Raw genomic sequence first — 17,253 nt, 5'->3', positions numbered from 1 at the left:
ACGCAGCGCCTTGGACCGCTCGGCCACCCTGACGCCCTGGCCTCCCTGGCGGGGCAGCGCTAAGGCGCACCGCAACCAGAGCCCCCTGGCGGCAGCGGCGGCAAGAAAAGCCCCACGCCGCGAGACCCAGGCGCCCGGCGGAACTTCCGCCGGCCTGTCAGGGGTGGGATTCGAACCCACGTCTCCGGGGGGAGACTGCGACCTTAACGCAGCGCCTTAGACCGCTCGGCCACCCTGACACGAAAGGGCAAGGCTCACGTCCCTTTGCTGCCGGCGCCCGTGGCAGTGTCACGGGCCGCCCCCGGGGACGGGCTCTGGCTTCCGCCGACCCCGGGGCCAGCAGGCCGGCCTGCTTTCCCACTGAGGCCCCGGGGGCGGGGCGGGGCGAAACGAAATCCGCCGCTACTCCCCAGCACACCCTCCCCCCCCGAAAAAAAAACAAATAAGCAAAGGAAGAGCCCACGCACCTCAGCCCCCACCAGCAGGCTGCCAGGAGTGGGATTTGAACCCACGCCTCCGGAGGAGACTGCGGCCTAAACGCAGCGCCTTGGACCGCTCGGCCATCCTGACAGAGCTGCCCAGCGCTCCTCTCGGGAGCCACGCAAAGAAAACACGCAGCGGCGACGCAGGTGGCGCCCGGGCGCTGCTGGGCGGGTCCCCTTTTGCGGGGTTTTGCTTTGCTTTCTTCGTCAAAACACCCCGTCTGCCGTGAAAGACAAGGTGGTACAAAGCCACTCATAAAGCGGAGACCGAAAAAACACAGCCAAAAGCACGCGCCAGCAGGGGACTGGCTGGGAGCGGCGCGAAGGCCAGCGCCCTGCTGCCGGAACGAGGCGGCAGTGCCAGCTGCTTCGAGGCGCGTCCGTTCGCGTGACATTTTCTCCCGGGAAAGCGGCCTGCATCGCCCCGTGCTACACAGAGCTCCGCACGGACCGAGACGAAGGAGGGGGGCGGGGCCCGGGGAGCTTGCTGCTGCGAGGGAATTCGCTGCAGTGGCCGAAACCGTCCGACCGCCACCTCCCAGCGAGCCAGGCGCTGAAAGGCCTGCAAGACCCAAGATGGGAGTGCGTGAGGAGAGAGGGAGGAGCCCTCCTAAGCTCGGGGCCCCTCCGCCTCGCCAGCGGCGAGCCCGAAAAGAAATTTGTCCGGTCGCGGAGGGCGCCGCCCGCCGAAAGAGAAAGAAGCGGAGCCGCCAAGGGCCGTGTCAGGGGTGGGATTCGAACCCACGCCTCCGGGGGAGACTGCGACCTGAACGCAGCGCCTTGGACCGCTCGGCCACCCTGACGCCCTGGCCTCCCTGGCGGGGCAGCGCTAAGGCGCACCGCAACCAGAGCCCCCTGGCGGCAGCGGCGGCAAGAAAAGCCCCACGCAGCGAGACCCAGGCGCCCGGCGGAACTTCCGCCGGCCTGTCAGGGGTGGGATTCGAACCCACGTCTCCGGGGGGAGACTGCGACCTTAACGCAGCGCCTTAGACCGCTCGGCCACCCTGACACGAAAGGGCAAGGCTCACGTCCCTTTGCTGCCGGCGCCCGTGGCAGTGTCACGGGCCGCCCCCGGGGACGGGCTCTGGCTTCCGCCGACCCCGGGGCCAGCAGGCCGGCCTGCTTTCCCACTGAGGCCCCGGGGGCGGGGCGGGGCGAAACGAAATCCGCCGCTACTCCCCAGCACACCCTCCCCCCCCGAAAAAAAAACAAATAAGCAAAGGAAGAGCCCACGCACCTCAGCCCCCACCAGCAGGCTACCAGGAGTGGGATTTGAACCCACGCCTCCGGAGGAGACTGCGGCCTAAACGCAGCGCCTTGGACCGCTCGGCCATCCTGACAGAGCTGCCCAGCGCTGCTCTCGGGAGCCACGCAAAGAAAACACGCAGCGGCGACGCAGGTGGCGCCCGGGCGCTGCTGGGCGGGTCCCCTTTTGCGGGGTTTTGCTTTGCTTTCTTCGTCAAAACACCCCGTCTGCCGTGAAAGACAAGGTGGTACAAAGCCACTCATAAAGCGGAGACCGAAAAAACACAGCCAAAAGCACGCGCCAGCAGGGGACTGGCTGGGAGCGGGCGCGAAGGCCAGCGCCCTGCTGCCGGAACGAGGCGGCAGTGCCAGCTGCTTCGAGGCGCGTCCGTTCGCGTGACATTTTCTCCCGGGAAAGCGGCCTGCATCGCCCCGTGCTACACAGAGCTCCGCACGGACCGAGACGAAGGAGGGGGGCGGGGCCCGGGGAGCTTGCTGCTGCGAGGGAATTCGCTGCAGTGGCCGAAACCGTCCGACCGCCACCTCCCAGCGAGCCAGGCGCTGAAAGGCCTGCAAGACCCAAGATGGGAGTGCGTGAGGAGAGAGGGAGGAGCCCTCCTAAGCTCGGGGCCCCTCCGCCTCGCCAGCGGCGAGCCCGAAAAGAAATTTGTCCGGTCGCGGAGGGCGCCGCCCGCCGAAAGAGAAAGAAGCGGAGCCGCCAAGGGCCGTGTCAGGGGTGGGATTCGAACCCACGCCTCCGGGGGAGACTGCGACCTGAACGCAGCGCCTTGGACCGCTCGGCCACCCTGACGCCCTGGCCTCCCTGGCGGGGCAGCGCTAAGGCGCACCGCAACCAGAGCCCCCTGGCGGCAGCGGCGGCAAGAAAAGCCCCACGCCGCGAGACCCAGGCGCCCGGCGGAACTTCCGCCGGCCTGTCAGGGGTGGGATTCGAACCCACGTCTCCGGGGGGAGACTGCAACCTTAACGCAGCGCCTTAGACCGCTCGGCCACCCTGACACGAAAGGGCAAGGCTCACGTCCCTTTGCTGCCGGCGCCCGTGGCAGTGTCACGGGCCGCCCCCGGGGACGGGCTCTGGCTTCCGCCGACCCCGGGGCCAGCAGGCCGGCCTGCTTTCCCACTGAGGCCCCGGGGGCGGGGCGGGGCGGGGCGGGGCGGGGCGGGGCGAAACGAAATCCGCCGCTACTCCCCAGCACACCCTCCCCCCCCCGAAAAAAAAACAAATAAGCAAAGGAAGAGCCCACGCACCTCAGCCCCCACCAGCAGGCTGCCAGGAGTGGGATTTGAACCCACGCCTCCGGAGGAGACTGCGGCCTAAACGCAGCGCCTTGGACCGCTCGGCCATCCTGACAGAGCTGCCCAGCGCTGCTCTCGGGAGCCACGCAAAGAAAACACGCAGCGGCGACGCAGGTGGCGCCCGGGCGCTGCTGGGCGGGTCCCCTTTTGCGGGGTTTTGCTTTGCTTTCTTCGTCAAAACACCCCGTCTGCCGTGAAAGACAAGGTGGTACAAAGCCACTCATAAAGCGGAGACCGAAAAAACACAGCCAAAAGCACGCGCCAGCAGGGGACTGGCTGGGAGCGGGCGCGAAGGCCAGCGCCCTGCTGCCGGAACGAGGCGGCAGTGCCAGCTGCTTCGAGGCGCGTCCGTTCGCGTGACATTTTCTCCCGGGAAAGCGGCCTGCATCGCCCCGTGCTACACAGAGCTCCGCACGGACCGAGACGAAGGAGGGGGGCGGGGCCCGGGGAGCTTGCTGCTGCGAGGGAATTCGCTGCAGTGGCCGAAACCGTCCGACCGCCACCTCCCAGCGAGCCAGGCGCTGAAAGGCCTGCAAGACCCAAGATGGGAGTGCGTGAGGAGAGAGGGAGGAGCCCTCCTAAGCTCGGGGCCCCTCCGCCTCGCCAGCGGCGAGCCCGAAAAGAAATTTGTCCGGTCGCGGAGGGCGCCGCCCGCCGAAAGAGAAAGAAGCGGAGCCGCCAAGGGCCATGTCAGGGGTGGGATTTGAACCCACGCCTCCGGGGGAGACTGCGACCTGAACGCAGCGCCTTGGACCGCTCGGCCACCCTGAAGCCCTGGCCTCTCTGGCGGGGCAGCGCTAAGGCGCACCGCAACCAGAGCCCCCTGGCGGCAGCGGCGGCAAGAAAAGCCCCACGCCGCGAGACCCAGGCGCCCGGCGGAACTTCTGCCGGCCTGTCAGGGGTGGGATTCGAACCCACGTCTCCAGGGGGAGACTGCGACCTTAACGCAGCGCCTTAGACCGCTCGGCCACCCTGACACGAAAGGGCAAGGCTCACGTCCCTTTGCTGCCGGCGCCCGTGGCAGTGTCACGGGCCGCCCCCGGGGACGGGCTCTGGCTTCCGCCGACCCCGGGGCCAGCAGGCCGGCCTGCTTTCCCACTGAGGCCCCGGGGGCGGGGCGGGGCGGGGCGGGGCGGGGCGGGGCGGGGCGGGGCGGGGCGAAACGAAATCCGCCGCTACTCCCCAGCACACCCTCCCCCCCCGAAAAAAAAACAAATAAGCAAAGGAAGAGCCCACGCACCTCAGCCCCCACCAGCAGGCTGCCAGGAGTGGGATTTGAACCCACGCCTCCGGAGGAGACTGCGGCCTAAACGCAGCGCCTTGGACCGCTCGGCCATCCTGACAGAGCTGCCCAGCGCTGCTCTCGGGAGCCACGCAAAGAAAACACGCAGCGGCGACGCAGGTGGCGCCCGGGCGCTGCTGGGCGGGTCCCCTTTTGCGGGGTTTTGCTTTGCTTTCTTCGTCAAAACACCCCGTCTGCCGTGAAAGACAAGGTGGTACAAAGCCACTCATAAAGCGGAGACCGAAAAAACACAGCCAAAAGCACGCGCCAGCAGGGGACTGGCTGGGAGCGGGCGCGAAGGCCAGCGCCCTGCTGCCGGAACGAGGCGGCAGTGCCAGCTGCTTCGAGGCGCGTCCGTTCGCGTGACATTTTCTCCCGGGAAAGCGGCCTGCATCGCCCCGTGCTACACAGAGCTCCGCACGGACCGAGACGAAGGAGGGGGGCGGGGCCCGGGGAGCTTGCTGCTGCGAGGGAATTCGCTGCAGTGGCCGAAACCGTCCGACCGCCACCTCCCAGCGAGCCAGGCGCTGAAAGGCCTGCAAGACCCAAGATGGGAGTGCGTGAGGAGAGAGGGAGGAGCCCTCCTAAGCTCGGGGCCCCTCCGCCTCGCCAGCGGCGAGCCCGAAAAGAAATTTGTCCGGTCGCGGAGGGCGCCGCCCGCCGAAAGAGAAAGAAGCGGAGCCGCCAAGGGCCGTGTCAGGGGTGGGATTCGAACCCACGCCTCCGGGGGAGACTGCGACCTGAACGCAGCGCCTTGGACCGCTCGGCCACCCTGACGCCCTGGCCTCCCTGGCGGGGCAGCGCTAAGGCGCACCGCAACCAGAGCCCCCTGGCGGCAGCGGCGGCAAGAAAAGCCCCACGCCGCGAGACCCAGGCGCCCGGCGGAACTTCCGCCGGCCTGTCAGGGGTGGGATTCGAACCCACGTCTCCGGGGGGAGACTGCGACCTTAACGCAGCGCCTTAGACCGCTCGGCCACCCTGACACGAAAGGGCAAGGCTCACGTCCCTTTGCTGCCGGCGCCCGTGGCAGTGTCACGGGCCGCCCCCGGGGACGGGCTCTGGCTTCCGCCGACCCCGGGGCCAGCAGGCCGGCCTGCTTTCCCACTGAGGCCCCGGGGGCGGGGCGGGGCGAAACGAAATCCGCCGCTACTCCCCAGCACACCCTCCCCCCCCGAAAAAAAAACAAATAAGCAAAGGAAGAGCCCACGCACCTCAGCCCCCACCAGCAGGCTGCCAGGAGTGGGATTTGAACCCACGCCTCCGGAGGAGACTGCGGCCTAAACGCAGCGCCTTGGACCGCTCGGCCATCCTGACAGAGCTGCCCAGCGCTGCTCTCGGGAGCCACGCAAAGAAAACACGCAGCGGCGACGCAGGTGGCGCCCGGGCGCTGCTGGGCGGGTCCCCTTTTGCGGGGTTTTGCTTTGCTTTCTTCGTCAAAACACCCCGTCTGCCGTGAAAGACAAGGTGGTACAAAGCCACTCATAAAGCGGAGACCGAAAAAACACAGCCAAAAGCACGCGCCAGCAGGGGACTGGCTGGGAGCGGGCGCGAAGGCCAGCGCCCTGCTGCCGGAACGAGGCGGCAGTGCCAGCTGCTTCGAGGCGCGTCCGTTCGCGTGACATTTTCTCCCGGGAAAGCGGCCTGCATCGCCCCGTGCTACACAGAGCTCCGCACGGACCGAGACGAAGGAGGGGGGCGGGGCCCGGGGAGCTTGCTGCTGCGAGGGAATTCGCTGCAGTGGCCGAAACCGTCCGACCGCCACCTCCCAGCGAGCCAGGCGCTGAAAGGCCTGCAAGACCCAAGATGGGAGTGCGTGAGGAGAGAGGGAGGAGCCCTCCTAAGCTCGGGGCCCCTCCGCCTCGCCAGCGGCGAGCCCGAAAAGAAATTTGTCCGGTCGCGGAGGGCGCCGCCCGCCGAAAGAGAAAGAAGCGGAGCCGCCAAGGGCCGTGTCAGGGGTGGGATTCGAACCCACGCCTCCGGGGGAGACTGCGACCTGAACGCAGCGCCTTGGACCGCTCGGCCACCCTGACGCCCTGGCCTCCCTGGCGGGGCAGCGCTAAGGCGCACCGCAACCAGAGCCCCCTGGCGGCAGCGGCGGCAAGAAAAGCCCCACGCCGCGAGACCCAGGCGCCCGGCGGAACTTCCGCCGGCCTGTCAGGGGTGGGATTCGAACCCACGTCTCCGGGGGGAGACTGCGACCTTAACGCAGCGCCTTAGACCGCTCGGCCACCCTGACACGAAAGGGCAAGGCTCACGTCCCTTTGCTGCCGGCGCCCGTGGCAGTGTCACGGGCCGCCCCCGGGGACGGGCTCTGGCTTCCGCCGACCCCGGGGCCAGCAGGCCGGCCTGCTTTCCCACTGAGGCCCCGGGGGCGGGGCGGGGCGAAACGAAATCCGCCGCTACTCCCCAGCACACCCTCCCCCCCCGAAAAAAAAACAAATAAGCAAAGGAAGAGCCCACGCACCTCAGCCCCCACCAGCAGGCTGCCAGGAGTGGGATTTGAACCCACGCCTCCGGAGGAGACTGCGGCCTAAACGCAGCGCCTTGGACCGCTCGGCCATCCTGACAGAGCTGCCCAGCGCTGCTCTCGGGAGCCACGCAAAGAAAACACGCAGCGGCGACGCAGGTGGCGCCCGGGCGCTGCTGGGCGGGTCCCCTTTTGCGGGGTTTTGCTTTGCTTTCTTCGTCAAAACACCCCGTCTGCCGTGAAAGACAAGGTGGTACAAAGCCACTCATAAAGCGGAGACCGAAAAAACACAGCCAAAAGCACGCGCCAGCAGGGGACTGGCTGGGAGCGGGCGCGAAGGCCAGCGCCCTGCTGCCGGAACGAGGCGGCAGTGCCAGCTGCTTCGAGGCGCGTCCGTTCGCGTGACATTTTCTCCCGGGAAAGCGGCCTGCATCGCCCCGTGCTACACAGAGCTCCGCACGGACCGAGACGAAGGAGGGGGGCGGGGCCCGGGGAGCTTGCTGCTGCGAGGGAATTCGCTGCAGTGGCCGAAACCGTCCGACCGCCACCTCCCAGCGAGCCAGGCGCTGAAAGGCCTGCAAGACCCAAGATGGGAGTGCGTGAGGAGAGAGGGAGGAGCCCTCCTAAGCTCGGGGCCCCTCCGCCTCGCCAGCGGCGAGCCCGAAAAGAAATTTGTCCGGTCGCGGAGGGCGCCGCCCGCCGAAAGAGAAAGAAGCGGAGCCGCCAAGGGCCGTGTCAGGGGTGGGATTCGAACCCACGCCTCCGGGGGAGACTGCGACCTGAACGCAGCGCCTTGGACCGCTCGGCCACCCTGACGCCCTGGCCTCCCTGGCGGGGCAGCGCTAAGGCGCACCGCAACCAGAGCCCCCTGGCGGCAGCGGCGGCAAGAAAAGCCCCACGCCGCGAGACCCAGGCGCCCGGCGGAACTTCCGCCGGCCTGTCAGGGGTGGGATTCGAACCCACGTCTCCGGGGGGAGACTGCGACCTTAACGCAGCGCCTTAGACCGCTCGGCCACCCTGACACGAAAGGGCAAGGCTCACGTCCCTTTGCTGCCGGCGCCCGTGGCAGTGTCACGGGCCGCCCCCGGGGACGGGCTCTGGCTTCCGCCGACCCCGGGGCCAGCAGGCCGGCCTGCTTTCCCACTGAGGCCCCGGGGGCGGGGCGGGGCGAAACGAAATCCGCCGCTACTCCCCAGCACACCCTCCCCCCCCGAAAAAAAAACAAATAAGCAAAGGAAGAGCCCACGCACCTCAGCCCCCACCAGCAGGCTGCCAGGAGTGGGATTTGAACCCACGCCTCCGGAGGAGACTGCGGCCTAAACGCAGCGCCTTGGACCGCTCGGCCATCCTGACAGAGCTGCCCAGCGCTGCTCTCGGGAGCCACGCAAAGAAAACACGCAGCGGCGACGCAGGTGGCGCCCGGGCGCTGCTGGGCGGGTCCCCTTTTGCGGGGTTTTGCTTTGCTTTCTTCGTCAAAACACCCCGTCTGCCGTGAAAGACAAGGTGGTACAAAGCCACTCATAAAGCGGAGACCGAAAAAACACAGCCAAAAGCACGCGCCAGCAGGGGACTGGCTGGGAGCGGGCGCGAAGGCCAGCGCCCTGCTGCCGGAACGAGGCGGCAGTGCCAGCTGCTTCGAGGCGCGTCCGTTCGCGTGACATTTTCTCCCGGGAAAGCGGCCTGCATCGCCCCGTGCTACACAGAGCTCCGCACGGACCGAGACGAAGGAGGGGGGCGGGGCCCGGGGAGCTTGCTGCTGCGAGGGAATTCGCTGCAGTGGCCGAAACCGTCCGACCGCCACCTCCCAGCGAGCCAGGCGCTGAAAGGCCTGCAAGACCCAAGATGGGAGTGCGTGAGGAGAGAGGGAGGAGCCCTCCTAAGCTCGGGGCCCCTCCGCCTCGCCAGCGGCGAGCCCGAAAAGAAATTTGTCCGGTCGCGGAGGGCGCCGCCCGCCGAAAGAGAAAGAAGCGGAGCCGCCAAGGGCCGTGTCAGGGGTGGGATTCGAACCCACGCCTCCGGGGGAGACTGCGACCTGAACGCAGCGCCTTGGACCGCTCGGCCACCCTGACGCCCTGGCCTCCCTGGCGGGGCAGCGCTAAGGCGCACCGCAACCAGAGCCCCCTGGCGGCAGCGGCGGCAAGAAAAGCCCCACGCAGCGAGACCCAGGCGCCCGGCGGAACTTCCGCCGGCCTGTCAGGGGTGGGATTCGAACCCACGTCTCCGGGGGGAGACTGCGACCTTAACGCAGCGCCTTAGACCGCTCGGCCACCCTGACACGAAAGGGCAAGGCTCACGTCCCTTTGCTGCCGGCGCCCGTGGCAGTGTCACGGGCCGCCCCCGGGGACGGGCTCTGGCTTCCGCCGACCCCGGGGCCAGCAGGCCGGCCTGCTTTCCCACTGAGGCCCCGGGGGCGGGGCGGGGCGAAACGAAATCCGCCGCTACTCCCCAGCACACCCTCCCCCCCCGAAAAAAAAACAAATAAGCAAAGGAAGAGCCCACGCACCTCAGCCCCCACCAGCAGGCTGCCAGGAGTGGGATTTGAACCCACGCCTCCGGAGGAGACTGCGGCCTAAACGCAGCGCCTTGGACCGCTCGGCCATCCTGACAGAGCTGCCCAGCGCTGCTCTCGGGAGCCACGCAAAGAAAACACGCAGCGGCGACGCAGGTGGCGCCCGGGCGCTGCTGGGCGGGTCCCCTTTTGCGGGGTTTTGCTTTGCTTTCTTCGTCAAAACACCCCGTCTGCCGTGAAAGACAAGGTGGTACAAAGCCACTCATAAAGCGGAGACCGAAAAAACACAGCCAAAAGCACGCGCCAGCAGGGGACTGGCTGGGAGCGGGCGCGAAGGCCAGCGCCCTGCTGCCGGAACGAGGCGGCAGTGCCAGCTGCTTCGAGGCGCGTCCGTTCGCGTGACATTTTCTCCCGGGAAAGCGGCCTGCATCGCCCCGTGCTACACAGAGCTCCGCACGGACCGAGACGAAGGAGGGGGGCGGGGCCCGGGGAGCTTGCTGCTGCGAGGGAATTCGCTGCAGTGGCCGAAACCGTCCGACCGCCACCTCCCAGCGAGCCAGGCGCTGAAAGGCCTGCAAGACCCAAGATGGGAGTGCGTGAGGAGAGAGGGAGGAGCCCTCCTAAGCTCGGGGCCCCTCCGCCTCGCCAGCGGCGAGCCCGAAAAGAAATTTGTCCGGTCGCGGAGGGCGCCGCCCGCCGAAAGAGAAAGAAGCGGAGCCGCCAAGGGCCGTGTCAGGGGTGGGATTCGAACCCACGCCTCCGGGGGAGACTGCGACCTGAACGCAGCGCCTTGGACCGCTCGGCCACCCTGACGCCCTGGCCTCCCTGGCGGGGCAGCGCTAAGGCGCACCGCAACCAGAGCCCCCTGGCGGCAGCGGCGGCAAGAAAAGCCCCACGCCGCGAGACCCAGGCGCCCGGCGGAACTTCCGCCGGCCTGTCAGGGGTGGGATTCGAACCCACGTCTCCGGGGGGAGACTGCGACCTTAACGCAGCGCCTTAGACCGCTCGGCCACCCTGACACGAAAGGGCAAGGCTCACGTCCCTTTGCTGCCGGCGCCCGTGGCAGTGTCACGGGCCGCCCCCGGGGACGGGCTCTGGCTTCCGCCGACCCCGGGGCCAGCAGGCCGGCCTGCTTTCCCACTGAGGCCCCGGGGGCGGGGCGGGGCGAAACGAAATCCGCCGCTACTCCCCAGCACACCCTCCCCCCCCGAAAAAAAAACAAATAAGCAAAGGAAGAGCCCACGCACCTCAGCCCCCACCAGCAGGCTGCCAGGAGTGGGATTTGAACCCACGCCTCCGGAGGAGACTGCGGCCTAAACGCAGCGCCTTGGACCGCTCGGCCATCCTGACAGAGCTGCCCAGCGCTGCTCTCGGGAGCCACGCAAAGAAAACACGCAGCGGCGACGCAGGTGGCGCCCGGGCGCTGCTGGGCGGGTCCCCTTTTGCGGGGTTTTGCTTTGCTTTCTTCGTCAAAACACCCCGTCTGCCGTGAAAGACAAGGTGGTACAAAGCCACTCATAAAGCGGAGACCGAAAAAACACAGCCAAAAGCACGCGCCAGCAGGGGACTGGCTGGGAGCGGGCGCGAAGGCCAGCGCCCTGCTGCCGGAACGAGGCGGCAGTGCCAGCTGCTTCGAGGCGCGTCCGTTCGCGTGACATTTTCTCCCGGGAAAGCGGCCTGCATCGCCCCGTGCTACACAGAGCTCCGCACGGACCGAGACGAAGGAGGGGGGCGGGGCCCGGGGAGCTTGCTGCTGCGAGGGAATTCGCTGCAGTGGCCGAAACCGTCCGACCGCCACCTCCCAGCGAGCCAGGCGCTGAAAGGCCTGCAAGACCCAAGATGGGAGTGCGTGAGGAGAGAGGGAGGAGCCCTCCTAAGCTCGGGGCCCCTCCGCCTCGCCAGCGGCGAGCCCGAAAAGAAATTTGTCCGGTCGCGGAGGGCGCCGCCCGCCGAAAGAGAAAGAAGCGGAGCCGCCAAGGGCCGTGTCAGGGGTGGGATTCGAACCCACGCCTCCGGGGGAGACTGCGACCTGAACGCAGCGCCTTGGACCGCTCGGCCACCCTGACGCCCTGGCCTCCCTGGCGGGGCAGTGCTAAGGCGCACCGCAACCAGAGCCCCCTGGCGGCAGCGGCGGCAAGAAAAGCCCCACGCAGCGAGACCCAGGCGCCCGGCGGAACTTCCGCCGGCCTGTCAGGGGTGGGATTCGAACCCACGTCTCCGGGGGGAGACTGCGACCTTAACGCAGCGCCTTAGACCGCTCGGCCACCCTGACACGAAAGGGCAAGGCTCACGTCCCTTTGCTGCCGGCGCCCGTGGCAGTGTCACGGGCCGCCCCCGGGGACGGGCTCTGGCTTCCGCCGACCCCGGGGCCAGCAGGCCGGCCTGCTTTCCCACTGAGGCCCCGGGGGCGGGGCGGGGCGAAACGAAATCCGCCGCTACTCCCCAGCACACCCTCCCCCCCCGAAAAAAAAACAAATAAGCAAAGGAAGAGCCCACGCACCTCAGCCCCCACCAGCAGGCTGCCAGGAGTGGGATTTGAACCCACGCCTCCGGAGGAGACTGCGGCCTAAACGCAGCGCCTTGGACCGCTCGGCCATCCTGACAGAGCTGCCCAGCGCTGCTCTCGGGAGCCACGCAAAGAAAACACGCAGCGGCGACGCAGGTGGCGCCCGGGCGCTGCTGGGCGGGTCCCCTTTTGCGGGGTTTTGCTTTGCTTTCTTCGTCAAAACACCCCGTCTGCCGTGAAAGACAAGGTGGTACAAAGCCACTCATAAAGCGGAGACCGAAAAAACACAGCCAAAAGCACGCGCCAGCAGGGGACTGGCTGGGAGCGGGCGCGAAGGCCAGCGCCCTGCTGCCGGAACGAGGCGGCAGTGCCAGCTGCTTCGAGGCGCGTCCGTTCGCGTGACATTTTCTCCCGGGAAAGCGGCCTGCATCGCCCCGTGCTACACAGAGCTCCGCACGGACCGAGACGAAGGAGGGGGGCGGGGCCCGGGGAGCTTGCTGCTGCGAGGGAATTCGCTGCAGTGGCCGAAACCGTCCGACCGCCACCTCCCAGCGAGCCAGGCGCTGAAAGGCCTGCAAGACCCAAGATGGGAGTGCGTGAGGAGAGAGGGAGGAGCCCTCCTAAGCTCGGGGCCCCTCCGCCTCGCCAGCGGCGAGCCCGAAAAGAAATTTGTCCGGTCGCGGAGGGCGCCGCCCGCCGAAAGAGAAAGAAGCGGAGCCGCCAAGGGCCGTGTCAGGGGTGGGATTCGAACCCACGCCTCCGGGGGAGACTGCGACCTGAACGCAGCGCCTTGGACCGCTCGGCCACCCTGACGCCCTGGCCTCCCTGGCGGGGCAGCGCTAAGGCGCACCGCAACCAGAGCCCCCTGGCGGCAGCGGCGGCAAGAAAAGCCCCACGCCGCGAGACCCAGGCGCCCGGCGGAACTTCCGCCGGCCTGTCAGGGGTGGGATTCGAACCCACGTCTCCGGGGGGAGACTGCGACCTTAACGCAGCGCCTTAGACCGCTCGGCCACCCTGACACGAAAGGGCAAGGCTCACGTCCCTTTGCTGCCGGCGCCCGTGGCAGTGTCACGGGCCGCCCCCGGGGACGGGCTCTGGCTTCCGCCGACCCCGGGGCCAGCAGGCCGGCCTGCTTTCCCACTGAGGCCCCGGGGGCGGGGCGGGGCGAAACGAAATCCGCCGCTACTCCCCAGCACACCCTCCCCCCCCGAAAAAAAAACAAATAAGCAAAGGAAGAGCCCACGCACCTCAGCCCCCACCAGCAGGCTGCCAGGAGTGGGATTTGAACCCACGCCTCCGGAGGAGACTGCGGCCTAAACGCAGCGCCTTGGACCGCTCGGCCATCCTGACAGAGCTGCCCAGCGCTGCTCTCGGGAGCCACGCAAAGAAAACACGCAGCGGCGACGCAGGTGGCGCCCGGGCGCTGCTGGGCGGGTCCCCTTTTGCGGGGTTTTGCTTTGCTTTCTTCGTCAAAACACCCCGTCTGCCGTGAAAGACAAGGTGGTACAAAGCCACTCATAAAGCGGAGACCGAAAAAACACAGCCAAAAGCACGCGCCAGCAGGGGACTGGCTGGGAGCGGGCGCGAAGGCCAGCACCCTGCTGCCGGAACGAGGCGGCAGTGCCAGCTGCTTCGAGGCGCGTCCGTTCGCGTGACATTTTCTCCCGGGAAAGCGGCCTGCATCGCCCCGTGCTACACAGAGCTCCGCACGGACCGAGACGAAGGAGGGGGGCGGGGCCCGGGGAGCTTGCTGCTGCGAGGGAATTCGCTGCAGTGGCCGAAACCGTCCGACCGCCACCTCCCAGCGAGCCAGGCGCTGAAAGGCCTGCAAGACCCAAGATGGGAGTGCGTGAGGAGAGAGGGAGGAGCCCTCCTAAGCTCGGGGCCCCTCCGCCTCGCCAGCGGCGAGCCCGAAAAGAAATTTGTCCGGTCGCGGAGGGCGCCGCCCGCCGAAAGAGAAAGAAGCGGAGCCGCCAAGGGCCGTGTCAGGGGTGGGATTCGAACCCACGCCTCCGGGGGAGACTGCGACCTGAACGCAGCGCCTTGGACCGCTCGGCCACCCTGACGCCCTGGCCTCCCTGGCGGGGCAGCGCTAAGGCGCACCGCAACCAGAGCCCCCTGGCGGCAGCGGCGGCAAGAAAAGCCCCACGCCGCGAGACCCAGGCGCCCGGCGGAACTTCCGCCGGCCTGTCAGGGGTGGGATTCGAACCCACGTCTCCGGGGGGAGACTGCGACCTTAACGCAGCGCCTTAGACCGCTCGGCCACCCTGACACGAAAGGGCAAGGCTCACGTCCCTTTGCTGCCGGCGCCCGTGGCAGTGTCACGGGCCGCCCCCGGGGACGGGCTCTGGCTTCCGCCGACCCCGGGGCCAGCAGGCCGGCCTGCTTTCCCACTGAGGCCCCGGGGGCGGGGCGGGGCGAAACGAAATCCGCCGCTACTCCCCAGCACACCCTCCCCCCCCGAAAAAAAAACAAATAAGCAAAGGAAGAGCCCACGCACCTCAGCCCCCACCAGCAGGCTGCCAGGAGTGGGATTTGAACCCACGCCTCCGGAGGAGACTGCGGCCTAAACGCAGCGCCTTGGACCGCTCGGCCATCCTGACAGAGCTGCCCAGCGCTGCTCTCGGGAGCCACGCAAAGAAAACACGCAGCGGCGACGCAGGTGGCGCCCGGGCGCTGCTGGGCGGGTCCCCTTTTGCGGGGTTTTGCTTTGCTTTCTTCGTCAAAACACCCCGTCTGCCGTGAAAGACAAGGTGGTACAAAGCCACTCATAAAGCGGAGACCGAAAAAACACAGCCAAAAGCACGCGCCAGCAGGGGACTGGCTGGGAGCGGGCGCGAAGGCCAGCGCCCTGCTGCCGGAACGAGGCGGCAGTGCCAGCTGCTTCGAGGCGCGTCCGTTCGCGTGACATTTTCTCCCGGGAAAGCGGCCTGCATCGCCCCGTGCTACACAGAGCTCCGCACGGACCGAGACGAAGGAGGGGGGCGGGGCCCGGGGAGCTTGCTGCTGCGAGGGAATTCGCTGCAGTGGCCGAAACCGTCCGACCGCCACCTCCCAGCGAGCCAGGCGCTGAAAGGCCTGCAAGACCCAAGATGGGAGTGCGTGAGGAGAGAGGGAGGAGCCCTCCTAAGCTCGGGGCCCCTCCGCCTCGCCAGCGGCGAGCCCGAAAAGAAATTTGTCCGGTCGCGGAGGGCGCCGCCCGCCGAAAGAGAAAGAAGCGGAGCCGCCAAGGGCCGTGTCAGGGGTGGGATTCGAACCCACGCCTCCGGGGGAGACTGCGACCTGAACGCAGCGCCTTGGACCGCTCGGCCACCCTGACGCCCTGGCCTCCCTGGCGGGGCAGCGCTAAGGCGCACCGCAACCAGAGCCCCCTGGCGGCAGCGGCGGCAAGAAAAGCCCCACGCCGCGAGACCCAGGCGCCCGGCGGAACTTCCGCCGGCCTGTCAGGGGTGGGATTCGAACCCACGTCTCCGGGGGGAGACTGCGACCTTAACGCAGCGCCTTAGACCGCTCGGCCACCCTGACACGAAAGGGCAAGGCTCACGTCCCTTTGCTGCCGGCGCCCGTGGCAGTGTCACGGGCCGCCCCCGGGGACGGGCTCTGGCTTCCGCCGACCCCGGGGCCAGCAGGCCGGCCTGCTTTCCCACTGAGGCCCCGGGGGCGGGGCGGGGCGAAACGAAATCCGCCGCTACTCCCCAGCACACCCTCCCCCCCCGAAAAAAAAACAAATAAGCAAAGGAAGAGCCCACGCACCTCAGCCCCCACCAGCAGGCTGCCAGGAGTGGGATTTGAACCCACGCCTCCGGAGGAGACTGCGGCCTAAACGCAGCGCCTTGGACCGCTCGGCCATCCTGACAGAGCTGCCCAGCGCTGCTCTCGGGAGCCACGCAAAGAAAACACGCAGCGGCGACGCAGGTGGCGCCCGGGCGCTGCTGGGCGGGTCCCCTTTTGCGGGGTTTTGCTTTGCTTTCTTCGTCAAAACACCCCGTCTGCCGTGAAAGACAAGGTGGTACAAAGCCACTCATAAAGCGGAGACCGAAAAAACACAGCCAAAAGCACGCGCCAGCAGGGGACTGGCTGGGAGCGGGCGCGAAGGCCAGCACCCTGCTGCCGGAACGAGGCGGCAGTGCCAGCTGCTTCGAGGCGCGTCCGTTCGCGTGACATTTTCTCCCGGGAAAGCGGCCTGCATCGCCCCGTGCTACACAGAGCTCCGCACGGACCGAGACGAAGGAGGGGGGCGGGGCCCGGGGAGCTTGCTGCTGCGAGGGAATTCGCTGCAGTGGCCGAAACCGTCCGACCGCCACCTCCCAGCGAGCCAGGCGCTGAAAGGCCTGCAAGACCCAAGATGGGAGTGCGTGAGGAGAGAGGGAGGAGCCCTCCTAAGCTCGGGGCCCCTCCGCCTCGCCAGCGGCGAGCCCGAAAAGAAATTTGTCCGGTCGCGGAGGGCGCCGCCCGCCGAAAGAGAAAGAAGCGGAGCCGCCAAGGGCCGTGTCAGGGGTGGGATTCGAACCCACGCCTCCGGGGGAGACTGCGACCTGAACGCAGCGCCTTGGACCGCTCGGCCACCCTGACGCCCTGGCCTCCCTGGCGGGGCAGCGCTAAGGCGCACCGCAACCAGAGCCCCCTGGCGGCAGCGGCGGCAAGAAAAGCCCCACGCCGCGAGACCCAGGCGCCCGGCGGAACTTCCGCCGGCCTGTCAGGGGTGGGATTCGAACCCACGTCTCCGGGGGGAGACTGCGACCTTAACGCAGCGCCTTAGACCGCTCGGCCACCCTGACACGAAAGGGCAAGGCTCACGTCCCTTTGCTGCCGGCGCCCGTGGCAGTGTCACGGGCCGCCCCCGGGGACGGGCTCTGGCTTCCGCCGACCCCGGGGCCAGCAGGCCGGCCTGCTTTCCCACTGAGGCCCCGGGGGCGGGGCGGGGCGAAACGAAATCCGCCGCTACTCCCCAGCACACCCTCCCCCCCCGAAAAAAAAACAAATAAGCAAAGGAAGAGCCCACGCACCTCAGCCCCCACCAGCAGGCTGCCAGGAGTGGGATTTGAACCCACGCCTCCGGAGGAGACTGCGGCCTAAACGCAGCGCCTTGGACCGCTCGGCCATCCTGACAGAGCTGCCCAGCGCTGCTCTCGGGAGCCACGCAAAGAAAACACGCAGCGGCGACGCAGGTGGCGCCCGGGCGCTGCTGGGCGGGTCCCCTTTTGCGGGGTTTTGCTTTGCTTTCTTCGTCAAAACACCCCGTCTGCCGTGAAAGACAAGGTGGTACAAAGCCACTCATAAAGCGGAGACCGAAAAAACACAGCCAAAAGCACGCGCCAGCAGGGGACTGGCTGGGAGCGGGCGCGAAGGCCAGCGCCCTGCTGCCGGAACGAGGCGGCAGTGCCAGCTGCTTCGAGGCGCGTCCGTTCGCGTGACATTTTCTCCCGGGAAAGCGGCCTGCATCGCCCC

The 17,253-nt window shown here is 68.1% G+C and overlaps 41 non-coding genes across 41 annotated transcripts; all 41 read right to left on the bottom strand.

The window, feature by feature from the left end:
* Window positions 1–155: 155 nt before the first annotated feature.
* TRNAL-AAG (transfer RNA leucine (anticodon AAG)) lies at window positions 156–239 on the bottom strand. Its single transcript has one exon. It is a non-coding gene; the product is annotated as a tRNA-Leu (tRNA).
* Window positions 240–487: 248 nt separating this feature from the next.
* TRNAL-UAG (transfer RNA leucine (anticodon UAG)) lies at window positions 488–570 on the bottom strand. Its single transcript has one exon. It is a non-coding gene; the product is annotated as a tRNA-Leu (tRNA).
* Window positions 571–1,202: 632 nt separating this feature from the next.
* TRNAL-CAG (transfer RNA leucine (anticodon CAG)) lies at window positions 1,203–1,285 on the bottom strand. The gene has a single exon. It is a non-coding gene; the product is annotated as a tRNA-Leu (tRNA).
* Window positions 1,286–1,407: 122 nt separating this feature from the next.
* Window positions 1,408–1,491, bottom strand: TRNAL-AAG (transfer RNA leucine (anticodon AAG)). The gene has a single exon. It is a non-coding gene; the product is annotated as a tRNA-Leu (tRNA).
* Window positions 1,492–1,739: 248 nt separating this feature from the next.
* On the bottom strand, window positions 1,740–1,822 carry TRNAL-UAG (transfer RNA leucine (anticodon UAG)). Its single transcript has one exon. It is a non-coding gene; the product is annotated as a tRNA-Leu (tRNA).
* Window positions 1,823–2,455: 633 nt separating this feature from the next.
* Window positions 2,456–2,538, bottom strand: TRNAL-CAG (transfer RNA leucine (anticodon CAG)). The gene has a single exon. It is a non-coding gene; the product is annotated as a tRNA-Leu (tRNA).
* Window positions 2,539–2,660: 122 nt separating this feature from the next.
* TRNAL-AAG (transfer RNA leucine (anticodon AAG)) lies at window positions 2,661–2,744 on the bottom strand. The gene has a single exon. It is a non-coding gene; the product is annotated as a tRNA-Leu (tRNA).
* Window positions 2,745–3,013: 269 nt separating this feature from the next.
* Window positions 3,014–3,096, bottom strand: TRNAL-UAG (transfer RNA leucine (anticodon UAG)). Its single transcript has one exon. It is a non-coding gene; the product is annotated as a tRNA-Leu (tRNA).
* Window positions 3,097–3,729: 633 nt separating this feature from the next.
* Window positions 3,730–3,812, bottom strand: TRNAL-CAG (transfer RNA leucine (anticodon CAG)). Its single transcript has one exon. It is a non-coding gene; the product is annotated as a tRNA-Leu (tRNA).
* Window positions 3,813–3,934: 122 nt separating this feature from the next.
* TRNAL-AAG (transfer RNA leucine (anticodon AAG)) lies at window positions 3,935–4,018 on the bottom strand. The gene has a single exon. It is a non-coding gene; the product is annotated as a tRNA-Leu (tRNA).
* Window positions 4,019–4,301: 283 nt separating this feature from the next.
* TRNAL-UAG (transfer RNA leucine (anticodon UAG)) lies at window positions 4,302–4,384 on the bottom strand. Its single transcript has one exon. It is a non-coding gene; the product is annotated as a tRNA-Leu (tRNA).
* Window positions 4,385–5,017: 633 nt separating this feature from the next.
* TRNAL-CAG (transfer RNA leucine (anticodon CAG)) lies at window positions 5,018–5,100 on the bottom strand. The gene has a single exon. It is a non-coding gene; the product is annotated as a tRNA-Leu (tRNA).
* A 122-nt stretch (window positions 5,101–5,222) lies between these two features.
* On the bottom strand, window positions 5,223–5,306 carry TRNAL-AAG (transfer RNA leucine (anticodon AAG)). Its single transcript has one exon. It is a non-coding gene; the product is annotated as a tRNA-Leu (tRNA).
* Window positions 5,307–5,554: 248 nt separating this feature from the next.
* TRNAL-UAG (transfer RNA leucine (anticodon UAG)) lies at window positions 5,555–5,637 on the bottom strand. Its single transcript has one exon. It is a non-coding gene; the product is annotated as a tRNA-Leu (tRNA).
* Window positions 5,638–6,270: 633 nt separating this feature from the next.
* On the bottom strand, window positions 6,271–6,353 carry TRNAL-CAG (transfer RNA leucine (anticodon CAG)). The gene has a single exon. It is a non-coding gene; the product is annotated as a tRNA-Leu (tRNA).
* Window positions 6,354–6,475: 122 nt separating this feature from the next.
* TRNAL-AAG (transfer RNA leucine (anticodon AAG)) lies at window positions 6,476–6,559 on the bottom strand. Its single transcript has one exon. It is a non-coding gene; the product is annotated as a tRNA-Leu (tRNA).
* A 248-nt stretch (window positions 6,560–6,807) lies between these two features.
* Window positions 6,808–6,890, bottom strand: TRNAL-UAG (transfer RNA leucine (anticodon UAG)). Its single transcript has one exon. It is a non-coding gene; the product is annotated as a tRNA-Leu (tRNA).
* Window positions 6,891–7,523: 633 nt separating this feature from the next.
* Window positions 7,524–7,606, bottom strand: TRNAL-CAG (transfer RNA leucine (anticodon CAG)). The gene has a single exon. It is a non-coding gene; the product is annotated as a tRNA-Leu (tRNA).
* Window positions 7,607–7,728: 122 nt separating this feature from the next.
* On the bottom strand, window positions 7,729–7,812 carry TRNAL-AAG (transfer RNA leucine (anticodon AAG)). The gene has a single exon. It is a non-coding gene; the product is annotated as a tRNA-Leu (tRNA).
* Window positions 7,813–8,060: 248 nt separating this feature from the next.
* TRNAL-UAG (transfer RNA leucine (anticodon UAG)) lies at window positions 8,061–8,143 on the bottom strand. The gene has a single exon. It is a non-coding gene; the product is annotated as a tRNA-Leu (tRNA).
* Window positions 8,144–8,776: 633 nt separating this feature from the next.
* On the bottom strand, window positions 8,777–8,859 carry TRNAL-CAG (transfer RNA leucine (anticodon CAG)). The gene has a single exon. It is a non-coding gene; the product is annotated as a tRNA-Leu (tRNA).
* A 122-nt stretch (window positions 8,860–8,981) lies between these two features.
* Window positions 8,982–9,065, bottom strand: TRNAL-AAG (transfer RNA leucine (anticodon AAG)). Its single transcript has one exon. It is a non-coding gene; the product is annotated as a tRNA-Leu (tRNA).
* Window positions 9,066–9,313: 248 nt separating this feature from the next.
* Window positions 9,314–9,396, bottom strand: TRNAL-UAG (transfer RNA leucine (anticodon UAG)). The gene has a single exon. It is a non-coding gene; the product is annotated as a tRNA-Leu (tRNA).
* Window positions 9,397–10,029: 633 nt separating this feature from the next.
* TRNAL-CAG (transfer RNA leucine (anticodon CAG)) lies at window positions 10,030–10,112 on the bottom strand. Its single transcript has one exon. It is a non-coding gene; the product is annotated as a tRNA-Leu (tRNA).
* A 122-nt stretch (window positions 10,113–10,234) lies between these two features.
* Window positions 10,235–10,318, bottom strand: TRNAL-AAG (transfer RNA leucine (anticodon AAG)). Its single transcript has one exon. It is a non-coding gene; the product is annotated as a tRNA-Leu (tRNA).
* Window positions 10,319–10,566: 248 nt separating this feature from the next.
* Window positions 10,567–10,649, bottom strand: TRNAL-UAG (transfer RNA leucine (anticodon UAG)). The gene has a single exon. It is a non-coding gene; the product is annotated as a tRNA-Leu (tRNA).
* A 633-nt stretch (window positions 10,650–11,282) lies between these two features.
* TRNAL-CAG (transfer RNA leucine (anticodon CAG)) lies at window positions 11,283–11,365 on the bottom strand. The gene has a single exon. It is a non-coding gene; the product is annotated as a tRNA-Leu (tRNA).
* Window positions 11,366–11,487: 122 nt separating this feature from the next.
* On the bottom strand, window positions 11,488–11,571 carry TRNAL-AAG (transfer RNA leucine (anticodon AAG)). Its single transcript has one exon. It is a non-coding gene; the product is annotated as a tRNA-Leu (tRNA).
* Window positions 11,572–11,819: 248 nt separating this feature from the next.
* Window positions 11,820–11,902, bottom strand: TRNAL-UAG (transfer RNA leucine (anticodon UAG)). The gene has a single exon. It is a non-coding gene; the product is annotated as a tRNA-Leu (tRNA).
* A 633-nt stretch (window positions 11,903–12,535) lies between these two features.
* TRNAL-CAG (transfer RNA leucine (anticodon CAG)) lies at window positions 12,536–12,618 on the bottom strand. The gene has a single exon. It is a non-coding gene; the product is annotated as a tRNA-Leu (tRNA).
* A 122-nt stretch (window positions 12,619–12,740) lies between these two features.
* Window positions 12,741–12,824, bottom strand: TRNAL-AAG (transfer RNA leucine (anticodon AAG)). The gene has a single exon. It is a non-coding gene; the product is annotated as a tRNA-Leu (tRNA).
* A 248-nt stretch (window positions 12,825–13,072) lies between these two features.
* TRNAL-UAG (transfer RNA leucine (anticodon UAG)) lies at window positions 13,073–13,155 on the bottom strand. The gene has a single exon. It is a non-coding gene; the product is annotated as a tRNA-Leu (tRNA).
* A 633-nt stretch (window positions 13,156–13,788) lies between these two features.
* TRNAL-CAG (transfer RNA leucine (anticodon CAG)) lies at window positions 13,789–13,871 on the bottom strand. The gene has a single exon. It is a non-coding gene; the product is annotated as a tRNA-Leu (tRNA).
* A 122-nt stretch (window positions 13,872–13,993) lies between these two features.
* Window positions 13,994–14,077, bottom strand: TRNAL-AAG (transfer RNA leucine (anticodon AAG)). Its single transcript has one exon. It is a non-coding gene; the product is annotated as a tRNA-Leu (tRNA).
* Window positions 14,078–14,325: 248 nt separating this feature from the next.
* On the bottom strand, window positions 14,326–14,408 carry TRNAL-UAG (transfer RNA leucine (anticodon UAG)). The gene has a single exon. It is a non-coding gene; the product is annotated as a tRNA-Leu (tRNA).
* Window positions 14,409–15,041: 633 nt separating this feature from the next.
* On the bottom strand, window positions 15,042–15,124 carry TRNAL-CAG (transfer RNA leucine (anticodon CAG)). Its single transcript has one exon. It is a non-coding gene; the product is annotated as a tRNA-Leu (tRNA).
* Window positions 15,125–15,246: 122 nt separating this feature from the next.
* Window positions 15,247–15,330, bottom strand: TRNAL-AAG (transfer RNA leucine (anticodon AAG)). Its single transcript has one exon. It is a non-coding gene; the product is annotated as a tRNA-Leu (tRNA).
* A 248-nt stretch (window positions 15,331–15,578) lies between these two features.
* On the bottom strand, window positions 15,579–15,661 carry TRNAL-UAG (transfer RNA leucine (anticodon UAG)). The gene has a single exon. It is a non-coding gene; the product is annotated as a tRNA-Leu (tRNA).
* A 633-nt stretch (window positions 15,662–16,294) lies between these two features.
* Window positions 16,295–16,377, bottom strand: TRNAL-CAG (transfer RNA leucine (anticodon CAG)). The gene has a single exon. It is a non-coding gene; the product is annotated as a tRNA-Leu (tRNA).
* Window positions 16,378–16,499: 122 nt separating this feature from the next.
* On the bottom strand, window positions 16,500–16,583 carry TRNAL-AAG (transfer RNA leucine (anticodon AAG)). Its single transcript has one exon. It is a non-coding gene; the product is annotated as a tRNA-Leu (tRNA).
* A 248-nt stretch (window positions 16,584–16,831) lies between these two features.
* Window positions 16,832–16,914, bottom strand: TRNAL-UAG (transfer RNA leucine (anticodon UAG)). The gene has a single exon. It is a non-coding gene; the product is annotated as a tRNA-Leu (tRNA).
* Between the last annotated feature and the right edge of the window lie 339 nt (window positions 16,915–17,253).

Source organism: Pelodiscus sinensis, chromosome 3 (genome assembly GCF_049634645.1).
Source record: "Pelodiscus sinensis isolate JC-2024 chromosome 3, ASM4963464v1, whole genome shotgun sequence".
Taxonomy (NCBI): domain Eukaryota; kingdom Metazoa; phylum Chordata; order Testudines; family Trionychidae; genus Pelodiscus; species Pelodiscus sinensis.
Note: the sequence above shows the minus strand (reverse complement) of the source record. Positions and strands in the feature narration are given on the sequence as shown.